This window comes from Glycine soja, chromosome 1 (genome assembly GCF_004193775.1).
Source record: "Glycine soja cultivar W05 chromosome 1, ASM419377v2, whole genome shotgun sequence".
NCBI classification, from domain to species: Eukaryota; Viridiplantae; Streptophyta; class Magnoliopsida; order Fabales; family Fabaceae; genus Glycine; species Glycine soja.
The window spans coordinates 45,017,706-45,032,340 of NC_041002.1; the positions used below are offsets into that span (position 1 = coordinate 45,017,706).

The window sequence follows — 14,635 nt, forward strand, 5'->3', positions numbered from 1 at the left end:
GCTTTAATCGTGAAAATGCTCTGTCAGCTTCTTCATTCCAATGAAATTGATCCTTGGCTAGTAAGGCGGTTAGAGGAGCAGCTAAGGACGCGTACCCCTTAATGAAACGACGACAGAACCCCGATAATCCCAAGAACCCTCGTAGGGCACACGTAGTCCGAGGAGTAGGCCATTGTTGCACCGCGGTTACCTTCGCCGGAACTGGTTCCACCCTTTTTTTCGATACCAAGTGGCCCAGATATTCCACTTGCTGAGTTGCGAAAGAGCACATTGATAACTTCAGGACAAAGCTATGGTCAGCTAAGACTTGCAATATCTTTCGCAGGTGCTCAAGGTGGTCGGAGAAGGTCTGACTATAAATCAAAATATCGTCGAAGAAGACGATTACGAATTTATGCAAATACGGTCCCAAGGTCTGATTCATAGTGGCTTGAACGGAAGCAGGAGCGTTACACAAGCCAAACAGCATCACGAGGAATTCATAATGCCCGTGATGCGTTCTGAAGGCTGTCTTGCTAATATCCTCCGGCGCCATTAGTATTTGGTGGTAACCCTGAAGGAGATCCAACTTCGAAAACCAACGAGCTCCCCCCAATTCATCCAGAAGCTCATTTATGGTCGGAATGGGAAAGCGGTCCTTGACCGTATGAGCATTTAACGCGCGATAATCGACACAAAATCGCCATGATCCGTCACGTTTCTTTACAAGGAGGACGGAGACGAGAATGGACTTCTACTAGGACGGATAATTCCATTGCTGAGCATCGCAGAAACCTGAGACTCAATTTCCTGTTTTTGGAAATGTGGGTATCGGTAAGGGCGTGTGTTTACGGGGGAGGAATTGGGAAGAAGGTGAATGAAGTGGTTGGTTGATCGTGATGGTGGAAGTGTGGTTGGGGGTTGAAACAGAGGGGCGAATTGATCAAGGATGGAGAGAATTTCAGGGTGAGTTGTCGGTGATGGGGAAGTGGGAGGGCATACGCGAATGTGAAAGAATTCACTCACACTCTGAGTTTGAAGCATGCATCTTAATTGCGGTGGAGAGACGGCGAGGAGGTGCATGTCTGTGGTTCCTTTAAGCTCGATAAGTTGACCTTGATGAAGGAACTTCATGGTTAAATCATTGTAATCTGTGAGAACAGGTCCCAATGATTTTAACCATTGGACGCCCATAACGATGTCAGCGCCGCACAGGGGCAATACATGCAGGTCGACGGTGAATGAGTGACCTTGAAGATGAATGGTGACTGCTAGGCAAATTTGCGAGCAAACCACCTCATTACCATTACCAACAAGAACGCGTAGGGTCGGGGTAGGCTGGGGATTCAATCCAAGTGACTTGACGAGGCATGCATGCACAAAATTATGTGTGCTGCCGCCGTCAATCAAGATCACGACGGGCTGTTGGGAGATTCGGCCGGTCATGCGCAAAGTCTCAGGGGCTGTGTGGCCTAAGAGAGCATGAAGGCTAATCTGGGCCTGGGGTGGGTCGGGTTGTGAGTGAGTTGGGGTTGGGTTATTTGAGTTATCAGGCCGGGGCGGGTTAGGGGAGAGAGGAGGGCTTATATTAGGGTTAAGTGGGTCATCATCAGGGTCTTCGTCTGCAACTAGAAGGAAGAAGTGTGAGGCGCAGCGGTGGCCGCGATTGTACTTCTCATCACAGTAGAAGCACAATCCGCGTTCACGGTGGTTGGCAAGCTCCTCCAGGCTGAGACGTCGGATTGGTAAGGGAGAGGGTTTGGGCGGGGAAGGAAGTAAGGGAAATGGGGAGGGAGGAGAAACCACTGAAAGGGGAGGCGAGGTTGAAGGTGAGGGAGTGAAGGAAGGTCTGCTGTGGAAGCTTCATCGGGAATCATGGAGCTTCTCTTCCTGCAATCGAGCCAGCCCCGTTGCATGGACCAACGTTAAGGGCTGAAGGGCTTGGACCTCACGCCTGATATCAGGTTCGAGCCCTGATATGAAGCAGCTCAGAAGTGAAGACGGCGACAAACCGGTGATGCGATTGGCCAAGGACTCGAACTGAGACAGGTATTCTCGAACCGTACCTTTCTGAACCAACTTGAAGAGTTGTCCTGTTGGGTCCTTATAAGGAGAAAGGGCAAAACAGGCTTCAATCGCCTGAAGAAAGCCTGCCCACATGGGAAGTTGATGGTTGCGAGCCATCCATTGAAACTACGCTAGGGCAGGTCCGTCCATATAAAATGATGCTACCGTGAGCCGCTCTGAGTCAGGGACCCCGTGGTATTCAAAAAATCGTGAGATTTTGAATACCCAGCCAGAGGGGTCTGACCCATCAAACCTGGGTACATCGAGTTTGAGCCTGTGGGGAGAAGGTGTTTGGGTGTGGTGAGAAGGGTTAGTGGAGGAAGACGAAGGGGAATAAGGGTTGGATTCGAGGGCGGTGACGCGGTTGATAAGGTTATCAAGCTTTTGTGAAACGTGAAGATGGCTAGTGGCGAGTTTGGCAATTGCCTCCTCAAGTCGATCAAAGGACTTGGAACGGGTGGATTCAGCCATGGCAATTGGGCTCAATGAAAGCACCAAGTTACTATGACCCTGAGGTCAGAGGCTAGAATTCGAGGATCTAGCACCTCCAAGAAGAAAAGGTAAAGAAGGGGAATTTCGTATTATTCATTTTGCTCTTTGAATTACATCAATTTCTATTTATAAGCTTTCTATTCTATTCTAGAATTGTGTAATTCTAACAGAATTTGGTATATGTGCCTTGGAGGAATTTGCAAAATGATATGGATAATGCTATCAGAAGGCGTTTCTAACGGTCGAAGATCTTTGGAAGATTCTTTGCTGATTGTGCTGACAAGGCTGTTGTTGACAAAGTTGTGTTGGACCTTGTGGCCTCAATAATCTTAAGAGGGATAGGCTTAGAATGCAAAAGAAGCAATAACAATCAATTTAATAATGTTCTATAAACATGTAAGGCAAAATTGATTGCAATAACATAAATGAGATAAGGGAAGAGAGAATGCAAACACAGTTTTATACTGGTTCGGCCACAACCCGTGCCTACATCCAGTACTCAAGCAACCCACTTGAGTTTTCCACTATCTTTGTAAAATCCATTACAAAGTCTGAACCACACAGGGACAACCTATCCCTTGTGTTCAGATGCTTTACAACAAGAGACTCACAGTCTCTTAGCCAATCTCATTGAATAAGAAGAATGGAAGAAGAATTCTCTCTTCAAGAGAAGAATATTACAATAAAGATCATGTAGGAATCCTTATAGATTTTGCAAGTGTTTGGCCAAGGATTTCTTTTGAGAGAGCATTTGACAATGAAGTTCCTTTGGAATCTCTCTCATTGTCTTTTGAGAGGATAAGACATTTTTGCCAAGCAAAACTCTCTGCATAAAATTCGTGCCCAAGTCACCTATTTATAGGCCTTTGATGGCCATTCACAAATCTAATGAAAAGATGTGACTGTTGGCAGATTTTCTGAAAACTTTCCACTGGTAATCGATTACAATGTTTGTGTAATCGATTACACAGTTATAATTTGAAGGGTTATGACTTTTGAATTTGAATTTCCAAAGTTTCGTTGCTGGTAATCGATTACAGACATATGGTAATCGATTACATGTTGAAAATTCAATTTCAAAACCTTTTTCAACAGCTATTTCTCAACCCTGTCTTCTGGTAATCGATTACACTTCCTGGTAATCGATTACCAGAGCCTTGCATGTCTTGAAAGCACTTTGTTTTAAGGCAAGACTTGGTCTTTAGTGAATCTTGAAACATGGCTTTGCTTGTTGAAGCACTCTTGAATTATTCTTGAAGCAAATGCTTATCATTTGAAGCAGCCTTGTTTGATTCTTCTTTGGCATCATCAAAATCATGTATACATACATTCACATTCTCCCCCTTTTTGATGATGACAAACATGTGATTTCTTCTTGACACCATCAAAGCTTGCATGATTTACATCTCCCCCTTTCTCAAGCAAATTCTTCTTGATATCATCAAAATCTTCATGATTTACATTCTCCCCCTTTCTCAAGAAAATTCTTAATTCTTCTTGATATCATCAAAATCTTCATGATTTACATTCTCCCCCTTTCTCAAGAAAATTCTTAATTCTTCTTGATATCATCAAAATCTTCATGATTTACATTCTTCCCCTTTTTGATGATGACAACCACCTGTAGGTTAGGAGCAACAACAAAGAAAATATCTATTTGCATATAGTTTACTCCCCCTTGGTTTTACAATGATTGCTTATATGAGACAATTGAAGATTTCATATTTTTCATATATAAAAAGTTGTCTCATAAAACAATAGATAATTTTTCTTACTATTTTATCTTTTATCTTTCTCTCCCCCTTTGTCAACATCAAAAACAAATCATGAATAGAAAGGAGAAAGATGTTACCACTTGTTGCAATGTATGAGAATAAGTGATACCAAAAGGCATTAAAACAATCATTCAATATTAATCAAGCAAAAACAAGTACAATAACACATCAATCAAACACAATCAAACACAATCAATCATCAAATATTTCAAATCAAATTAATTAAATTAACAATCAACTAACTATACACAATAATTTCTATTATTAAAAAAAATTCAAATTTCAAATTTCAAATTTCAAATTTCAAATTTTAAATTTTAAATTTCAAATTTCAACTTTCAACTTCAACTTTTAGTAACTTCCCCTTCCCCTTCCAACTTCCAACCTCCATTTTCAACTTTCAACTTCCAATAACTTTCATTTCCAACTTCCAACTTCCAGTAACTTCCACTTCCAACTTCCAACTTCCATTTTTAACTTTCAACTTCCAATAACTACTTCCAACTTCCAACTTCCAAATTTTAATTTCAAATTTCAAATTTTAATTTTCAATTTTCAATTTCAAATTTCAAATTTCAATTTCAAAATTTCCTTTTCTAAATTTGAAATAGTTTTCTTAAAACATGAAACTAATTTGAAAAGTTTAATAGATTCTTTAAAAACAATCAAAAACTCAATCAGGAACAAACATCAAAGATAATACAATCAAACACACAATCAAAAATACAATCAATCAATCATCAAACACAGTCAATCAAATTCAATCACAATCATCAAGAACAGTCTAAACTCAAGTAGAAAACAAGCATCAAAAGTAATCAATCAAAGACAAGTGACCTGTTGGTATCATTTGATATTACTTGTTGGGGTTGTTGATCAAGTGGCCTTTGTTTGTTGTCTCCATAAATCTCATATTCACTTTTCTTGGGGAGAAATATGAATAAACTTCGATGCATGCCATGTGTTTGGAGAAATTGCTATCAATGTATCGACTTTGCTCTTCTCCATTTTCATAGTCTTTCATCATGATATCCAGACTTATGATTTTCTTCTCTGAATCACTTGAATAATTTATGACATTATCTTCCCAAGTGATATATCCTTTCTTTTCTTTCTTCTCTTTGAAATTCATCTTGTTGGATTTTTCCATTCTTCTTTTAAACATAGGACAATTGAATCTCATGTGCCCAAGTTTATCGCACTCAGCATTTTGGGGCTAAAGAGGAATCTTCTTCTTTCTTCTTTCATCATCATCTTCTTTCTTCTCTAGTTTTTTTTTATATAGTTGCATTTCTCTCTACCATTGTAGGAATAAAGGAATCAAATTCAATGGCTTCCCATATCTTTAGATCTATGGCTTCTATAAAGATCTGTATTCGGGTTTTCCAATAATGATAACCCTCACCATTGAACATAAGAGCCTATTGATAGAATTTCCCTCAGAAAATGGAAATTTGGATGAGGCCATATCTATTCTTGAAGTTTTTAAACTTTATACAAGAATCCTGCTCTGATACCACTTGTTGGACCTTGTGGCCTCAATAATCTTAAGAGGGATAGGCTTAGAATGCAAAAGAAGCAATAACAATCAATTTAATAATGTTCTATAAACATGTAAGGCAAAATTGATTGCAATAACATAAATGAGATAAGGGAAGAGAGAATGCAAACACAGTTTTATACTGGTTCGGCCACAACCCGTGCCTACATCCAGTACTCAAGCAACCCACTTGAGTTTTCCACTATCTTTGTAAAATCCATTACAAAGTCTGAACCACACAGGGACAACCTATCCCTTGTGTTCAGATGCTTTACAACAAGAGACTCACAGTCTCTTAGCCAATCTCATTGAATAAGAAGAATGGAAGAAGAATTCTCTCTTCAAGAGAAGAATATTACAATAAAGATCATGTAGGAATCCTTATAGATTTTGCAAGTGTTTGGCCAAGGATTTCTTTTGAGAGAGCATTTGACAATGAAGTTCCTTTGGAATCTCTCTCATTGTCTTTTGAGAGGATAAGACATTTTTGCCAAGCAAAACTCTCTGCATAAAATTCGTGCCCAAGTCACCTATTTATAGGCCTTTGATGGCCATTCACAAATCTAATGAAAAGATGTGACTGTTGGCAGATTTTCTGAAAACTTTCCACTGGTAATCGATTACAATGTTTGTGTAATCGATTACACAGTTATAATTTGAAGGGTTATGACTTTTGAATTTGAATTTCCAAAGTTTCGTTGCTGGTAATCGATTACAGACATATGGTAATCGATTACATGTTGAAAATTCAATTTCAAAACCTTTTTCAACAGCTATTTCTCAACCCTGTCTTCTGGTAATCGATTACACTTCCTGGTAATCGATTACCAGAGCCTTGCATGTCTTGAAAGCACTTTGTTTTAAGGCAAGACTTGGTCTTTAGTGAATCTTGAAACATGGCTTTGCTTGTTGAAGCACTCTTGAATTATTCTTGAAGCAAATGCTTATCATTTGAAGCAGCCTTGTTTGATTCTTCTTTGGCATCATCAAAATCATGTATACATACATTCACATTCTCCCCCTTTTTGATGATGACAAACATGTGATTTCTTCTTGACACCATCAAAGCTTGCATGATTTACATCTCCCCCTTTCTCAAGCAAATTCTTCTTGATATCATCAAAATCTTCATGATTTACATTCTCCCCCTTTCTCAAGAAAATTCTTAATTCTTCTTGATATCATCAAAATCTTCATGATTTACATTCTCCCCCTTTCTCAAGAAAATTCTTAATTCTTCTTGATATCATCAAAATCTTCATGATTTACATTCTTCCCCTTTTTGATGATGACAACCACCTGTAGGTTAGGAGCAACAACAAAGAAAATATCTATTTGCATATAGTTTACTCCCCCTTGGTTTTACAATGATTGCTTATATGAGACAATTGAAGATTTCATATTTTTCATATATAAAAAGTTGTCTCATAAAACAATAGATAATTTTTCTTACTATTTTATCTTTTATCTTTCTCTCCCCCTTTGTCAACATCAAAAACAAATCATGAATAGAAAGGAGAAAGATGTTACCACTTGTTGCAATGTATGAGAATAAGTGATACCAAAAGGCATTAAAACAATCATTCAATATTAATCAAGCAAAAACAAGTACAATAACACATCAATCAAACACAATCAAACACAATCAATCATCAAATATTTCAAATCAAATTAATTAAATTAACAATCAACTAACTATACACAATAATTTCTATTATTAAAAAAAATTCAAATTTCAAATTTCAAATTTCAAATTTCAAATTTTAAATTTTAAATTTCAAATTTCAACTTTCAACTTCAACTTTTAGTAACTTCCCCTTCCCCTTCCAACTTCCAACCTCCATTTTCAACTTTCAACTTCCAATAACTTTCATTTCCAACTTCCAACTTCCAGTAACTTCCACTTCCAACTTCCAACTTCCATTTTTAACTTTCAACTTCCAATAACTACTTCCAACTTCCAACTTCCAAATTTTAATTTCAAATTTCAAATTTTAATTTTCAATTTTCAATTTCAAATTTCAAATTTCAATTTCAAAATTTCCTTTTCTAAATTTGAAATAGTTTTCTTAAAACATGAAACTAATTTGAAAAGTTTAATAGATTCTTTAAAAACAATCAAAAACTCAATCAGGAACAAACATCAAAGATAATACAATCAAACACACAATCAAAAATACAATCAATCAATCATCAAACACAGTCAATCAAATTCAATCACAATCATCAAGAACAGTCTAAACTCAAGTAGAAAACAAGCATCAAAAGTAATCAATCAAAGACAAGTGACCTGTTGGTATCATTTGATATTACTTGTTGGGGTTGTTGATCAAGTGGCCTTTGTTTGTTGTCTCCATAAATCTCATATTCACTTTTCTTGGGGAGAAATATGAATAAACTTCGATGCATGCCATGTGTTTGGAGAAATTGCTATCAATGTATCGACTTTGCTCTTCTCCATTTTCATAGTCTTTCATCATGATATCCAGACTTATGATTTTCTTCTCTGAATCACTTGAATAATTTATGACATTATCTTCCCAAGTGATATATCCTTTCTTTTCTTTCTTCTCTTTGAAATTCATCTTGTCGGATTTTTCCATTCTTCTTTTAAACATAGGACAATTGAATCTCATGTGCCCAAGTTTATCGCACTCAGCATTTTGGGGCTAAAGAGGAATCTTCTTCTTTCTTCTTTCATCATCATCTTCTTTCTTCTCTAGTTTTTTTTTATATAGTTGCATTTCTCTCTACCATTGTAGGAATAAAGGAATCAAATTCAATGGCTTCCCATATCTTTAGATCTATGGCTTCTATAAAGATCTGTATTCGGGTTTTCCAATAATGATAACCCTCACCATTGAACATAAGAGCCTATTGATAGAATTTCCCTCAGAAAATGGAAATTTGGATGAGGCCATATCTATTCTTGAAGTTTTTAAACTTTATACAAGAATCCTGCTCTGATACCACTTGTTGGACCTTGTGGCCTCAATAATCTTAAGAGGGATAGGCTTAGAATGCAAAAGAAGCAATAACAATCAATTTAATAATGTTCTATAAACATGTAAGGCAAAATTGATTGCAATAACATAAATGAGATAAGGGAAGAGAGAATGCAAACACAGTTTTATACTGGTTCGGCCACAACCCGTGCCTACATCCAGTACTCAAGCAACCCACTTGAGTTTTCCACTATCTTTGTAAAATCCATTACAAAGTCTGAACCACACAGGGACAACCTATCCCTTGTGTTCAGATGCTTTACAACAAGAGACTCACAGTCTCTTAGCCAATCTCATTGAATAAGAAGAATGGAAGAAGAATTCTCTCTTCAAGAGAAGAATATTACAATAAAGATCATGTAGGAATCCTTATAGATTTTGCAAGTGTTTGGCCAAGGATTTCTTTTGAGAGAGCATTTGACAATGAAGTTCCTTTGGAATCTCTCTCATTGTCTTTTGAGAGGATAAGACATTTTTGCCAAGCAAAACTCTCTGCATAAAATTCGTGCCCAAGTCACCTATTTATAGGCCTTTGATGGCCATTCACAAATCTAATGAAAAGATGTGACTGTTGGCAGATTTTCTGAAAACTTTCCACTGGTAATCGATTACAATGTTTGTGTAATCGATTACACAGTTATAATTTGAAGGGTTATGACTTTTGAATTTGAATTTCCAAAGTTTCGTTGCTGGTAATCGATTACAGACATATGGTAATCGATTACATGTTGAAAATTCAATTTCAAAACCTTTTTCAACAGCTATTTCTCAACCCTGTCTTCTGGTAATCGATTACACTTCCTGTCGATTACCAGAGCCTTGCATGTCTTGAAAGCACTTTGTTTTAAGGCAAGACTTGGTCTTTAGTGAATCTTGAAACATGGCTTTGCTTGTTGAAGCACTCTTGAATTATTCTTGAAGCAAATGCTTATCATTTGAAGCAGCCTTGTTTGATTCTTCTTTGGCATCATCAAAATCATGTATACATACATTCACAAGTTGCTGACTCACTCATTTTGCCACGTAATCCCTCAGGTATCGTGGTTTCTAGCTTTTCCTCTTTGTCCCTGTTCCATACTCTGCGTCCCCTGCTTCTGCTGATTCATTGTTCATAACAATCACACAATACAATTTAAAGCTTATAACATATCATATTAATATCATTTTTGCTTCTATTGTCTGACTACTTATATATTTGGATCTAGGACAACACAGTTATACTTCAGACAAGAGGTCAACAAAAAAGTGTTCCCCAAATCTTTTAAAATGTATGTCAAATTAAGTTAAGAGAATGTTAGTGTGTTACAAAACGAAATATGCTCATTGCAACACGAGATCCTATGCGAAAAAGCGAAGATAAATTACATGCTATATCATATTAATGTGACTAATTGGTAAAAGACATTTAATGCACCCAACCTCCATTTTTTCTCTCAGAAAAGTTCAGACGAAATAAGATTTAAGCAAGAAGAAGATAAAAAGACAATGACTAATTTCAAATGCTCATCTATAGATATACCAGAAGTTTATGAAGCACAAGTTAGCGGTTTTATTGAACTATTCCATTGTATTTGTGCTTTAAAAACACTCTCTGTAACCTTAGTTTCATAGAGAATTCTTGAGCTATACTGGTGCATCTGTTTGATAGGACGATAAGGATTGTGACTTTACCCTCAAAGAATACTTGGAGAGTTTGTTTGAAGAAGCAACTATGTAACTACCTAGATTCAAAAGCCAAAATTAACTTGAAATAATACTTGTTTCTTGAGATCAAGAGATAGTAGAATTTGGTGATTTGCCAAAATCTAGCATAATTTTATTAATGGAGATGAACCAATATAAAAATCTCCTTGTGTTCTTCATACGACATTTATTTATTTGATTTACTAATCGTGTGTTTCAAAATTAAGGTGTGATTTGCTTTCTATAAAATGGTTTTGGTTTTCATGATGTTGTTCTGTAACACCTCCTTCTCGCAAGCTTTAAAACATTGTCTAATTGATCAATCAAAGCTTCTGTTTTCAAAAAGAATTTGCGAAAAAGTTTTAACACACAATTCAATTCCATTTTTGTGTTTTTATGTGTTTTACATGATGATTTCACCAAGAAATTAACATGAAACATTCTCATATGAATGTAATTCGGGAGAAAAAAATTATGGCCCTTGCAATAGATTAAGGGAATGTTTGTTTCTAGGTCCGTGTTGGAAAATGATTAGATTTATTAAATCATAAGAAAATTAATTAAAGGTCAATCAATTGATCAGTTTTGTAGTTCGTTTAATGAAAAAAAGGTTAAAAAAAAAAAGCTACAACACCAGAATTTTCTTGGGAGGTTATTAATGTGGTTAAAAGAGAGGTTTTATTGAGCAGTCTATTTTAAAAGATTAAAATATATTTTTTATTCTCACTGAAAATATTTAGAATTATGTTTTTTTAAAATTTTCAGTACATTTATTAATTTCACAAAATTAAAATATATTGTTTTTAGTCTGAAGTAAGGTTTAAATATTTGAATTTACAGTGTATTTCTTTTTTATATTAATTATATGCATAATTTTTGTAAAAAAAAAATTACATTTACATAAATATAAATTATATGTATAATAAATATAAAAAATCATTATCATATGTTGTAATTCTCGGAACTTTTGTCAGACAAAAAGTAAAACATTTTAACTGTGAGGACAAAAAATGTGTTAAAAGTTTTATAAAGATAAATTTTAAATATTTTTATATTTATGATAATCAAAATTATATTTTAGTGGAATTTTTTTCATTAAGGTAACGATTGATTTTGATTTTATGGTCTGAAATATACGTACATTGTAGTTTTTTCTAACAATATAAAGAGCACCTGGTTTAAACAAGTAAATCCTTTCATGCTACCATAAAATGAAAGGGACTAAGTAACTTCATTTTTCTTTAAAAAAATCTCCCTTTTCTCTATTTCAAGTTTTAAATGTTTTTACGAACCCGGCCAAAATTGGGTTTTAAATGGATCGATATAATATCTTAAAAAAGTAAGAACGTACAAAAACAACGTAATTAATTACACTACAAAACAATGGTGAAGCATCTTACGTCTATATATATAAAGGTTGCCATATTTGGCCCTCAACCAGGCACGTGTGCTCACAAATTCTCTTGTCTCCACTACCTAAAGAAATTTCTAGAACCATGTCTGCAACTTTTCCTGAATTTAAAGTTATCATTTGTTTGTTCTTATTCCTTATTAGGGTAGCTTCAGCTGATTTCTGCTAATAAGTTACGCTCAGACTTTTATAATTCACAATGTCCCCAGGCACTTGAAGCCATTAAGGCAGAAATAACCTCTGCTGTGAGGAAAGAACCTGCCATGGGTTTAGCCTTCTTCCGTCTTCATTTCATTGATTGCTTTGTCCAAGCAAGTTTTGATTTTCCTCAATATTTTATGCCTTATACTACTTATCATACAATTTCGTACAATATGCATTTTCCTCATGCATGAGTTCCAATATTCTTCTACGTATGAAAATTAAGATTACTTAACAATTTAAAACCACATAAAATATCATAGTCACACAGACATATTTATAGGATGATGCGGAAGAAAGAGAAAAAAAAATCCCTTTATTATTTGGTTAACCCGGTTCATAGAAAAATTAAGGTTTTTTTCTTCTTCTGATTTTCTTGCTTGAATATATCTATTATGTAGGGATGTGATGCATCAAACTTGTTGAAAGACACAGCAAATTTCACGGGCGAACAAAGTGCAATTCCTAGTCTTGATTCTAGAAATGGTACGGATATCATAGAGAAGGTAAAAGCTAGAGTGGAGAAGCTGTGCCCTGGTGTTGTCTCTTGCGCTGACATTCTAGCTGTTGCTGCGAGAGATTCTGTTGTTGCCGTGAGTATTGAAATAACTGTTTGGATTGTAGCTGCTGGTTAATGGTTTCAAAATTATGATTTGTGTCAATTTTTTGGTACATATACCGCTGATCGAAGTCACTCTTTTTCAATAATTCAACGATCATGTATAAGATATTTTGGATAAAATTGAACATTTATAATTGTGTAATCTTATAATTGACACTTATTCATATATAAAAAATATTTAATTACCATTTAATTCCTATATTTTTCAAATTTATTCTTTTTAATTCCTACAATTAATAAGTGAATTTTTTAATTTTTGAAGTTTAATATGTGAATCTTTTAATTTTTAAAATTTATATTTTAATTTTCAAAAAATATTTGTTGCTAAAATTTTTTAATTCCGTTAGTTAAATTTTTTTAATTATAGAGATCTTTCGGAAATTAAAATATAAACTTGAAGGATTAAAAAATTCATTTATTAACTACAGAGACTAAAATAAATAAATTTTAAAAATATAGGAACTAAATAAGTAACTAAATCTATAAAAAAATATATTATGTTAAATTAATTTTATTTAATGAAATAATTTTTGTTATTTAATGAAGTATTTAGTTCTAGAATTTCCTGAAAAAATGAGAGTTGATATACTTCATAAGAAATTTTAATTCGATCGAAGATTGAATTAAAAGAATTAGTATATATATATATATATTATGGTTTTCCATACATATTATTTATGGATGAAGCTCATTTTATATTCTTCAAAACAACATATAATATCAATTATCAATAAAGATTAGTTTAATATATAATTAATAAGAAATAAACTTATATCTTAAAAGAATATAAATTTAATTTTTAATTCTATAAATATTTTTATATTTTGAATCTTGAGACATGTCCTAATCTTGATAAACTCTCAATTCATTAAAACTAAAGTTATAAAAAAACATAATACCAACTATAATCTCAAAGTGTAATAACTCTGCCAAATATTTATTTCTGAAACTTGTACTTTTTATTTTCTTTGCATTCCTTTGCTTACTTGTTTTGTTAGGATTAGTTTATTTAAACTTATTTGTTAAAATAAATGTTTATTTAATAAAATAATTAATTTTTTTTAATATGTTTGTCTAAACTGTTTCTGCTTAAAAAAAATAATTTTATATTTATTTTTAGGAGCAAATTCTACTTGTTTCTTTAAAAAATACTTATATAAAACAAACTTATTTTAATTTTTTTTTAAATTTAAACAAGTCCACCTTATTGTGTTATCTATGATATTTATTATGTTTTCTTTTTATTCCTCTCCTCTTTTTATTACACGTTACCAGCGTGATTTCTGATGGATGAAAACATGATTCCCAGCTAGGTGGACCAACTTGGAGAGTTCTATTAGGTAGAACAGACTCCACAACTGCAAATCTAAGTGCTGTTACAACAAATTTACCCTCTCCCTATATGGATCTTGATGAATATATATCTTGCCACATACGGAAAATTAAATTTAACAGCCAAAGGAACGGTTGCTTTTTCAGGTAATTAATTTCCATAATGCTTCGGATCTATTTTTCTATACATAATAAATGTATATTTATTATCACCTGCCTCTAGTTCTTATATACGAAAATTGAATGTGTTACTTAGGTGTTCAAACTATAGGCTACATCAAATGTCTATTCGTCCTAAGAAGGATTTATAACGAAAGCAATATAAATCCCACGTATGCAAGAGCATTGCAAGCAAAGTGTCCCTTGGAAGGTTGTGATGACAACATAGTTCCTTTAGACATCATAACTCCAAATCATTTTGACAATGCTTATTACAAGAATTTACTGAAGAAAAAGGGTCTTTTGCACACTGATCAAGAGCTCTATAACGGTGGATCCATTTTATGCCACGAACCCTTTACAATTTAG

General features: G+C 34.1%; 1 pseudogene; it reads left to right on the forward strand.

The window, feature by feature from the left end:
• The first annotated feature begins 2,531 nt into the window (after window positions 1-2,531).
• Window positions 2,532-14,635, forward strand: LOC114382768 (annotated as a pseudogene).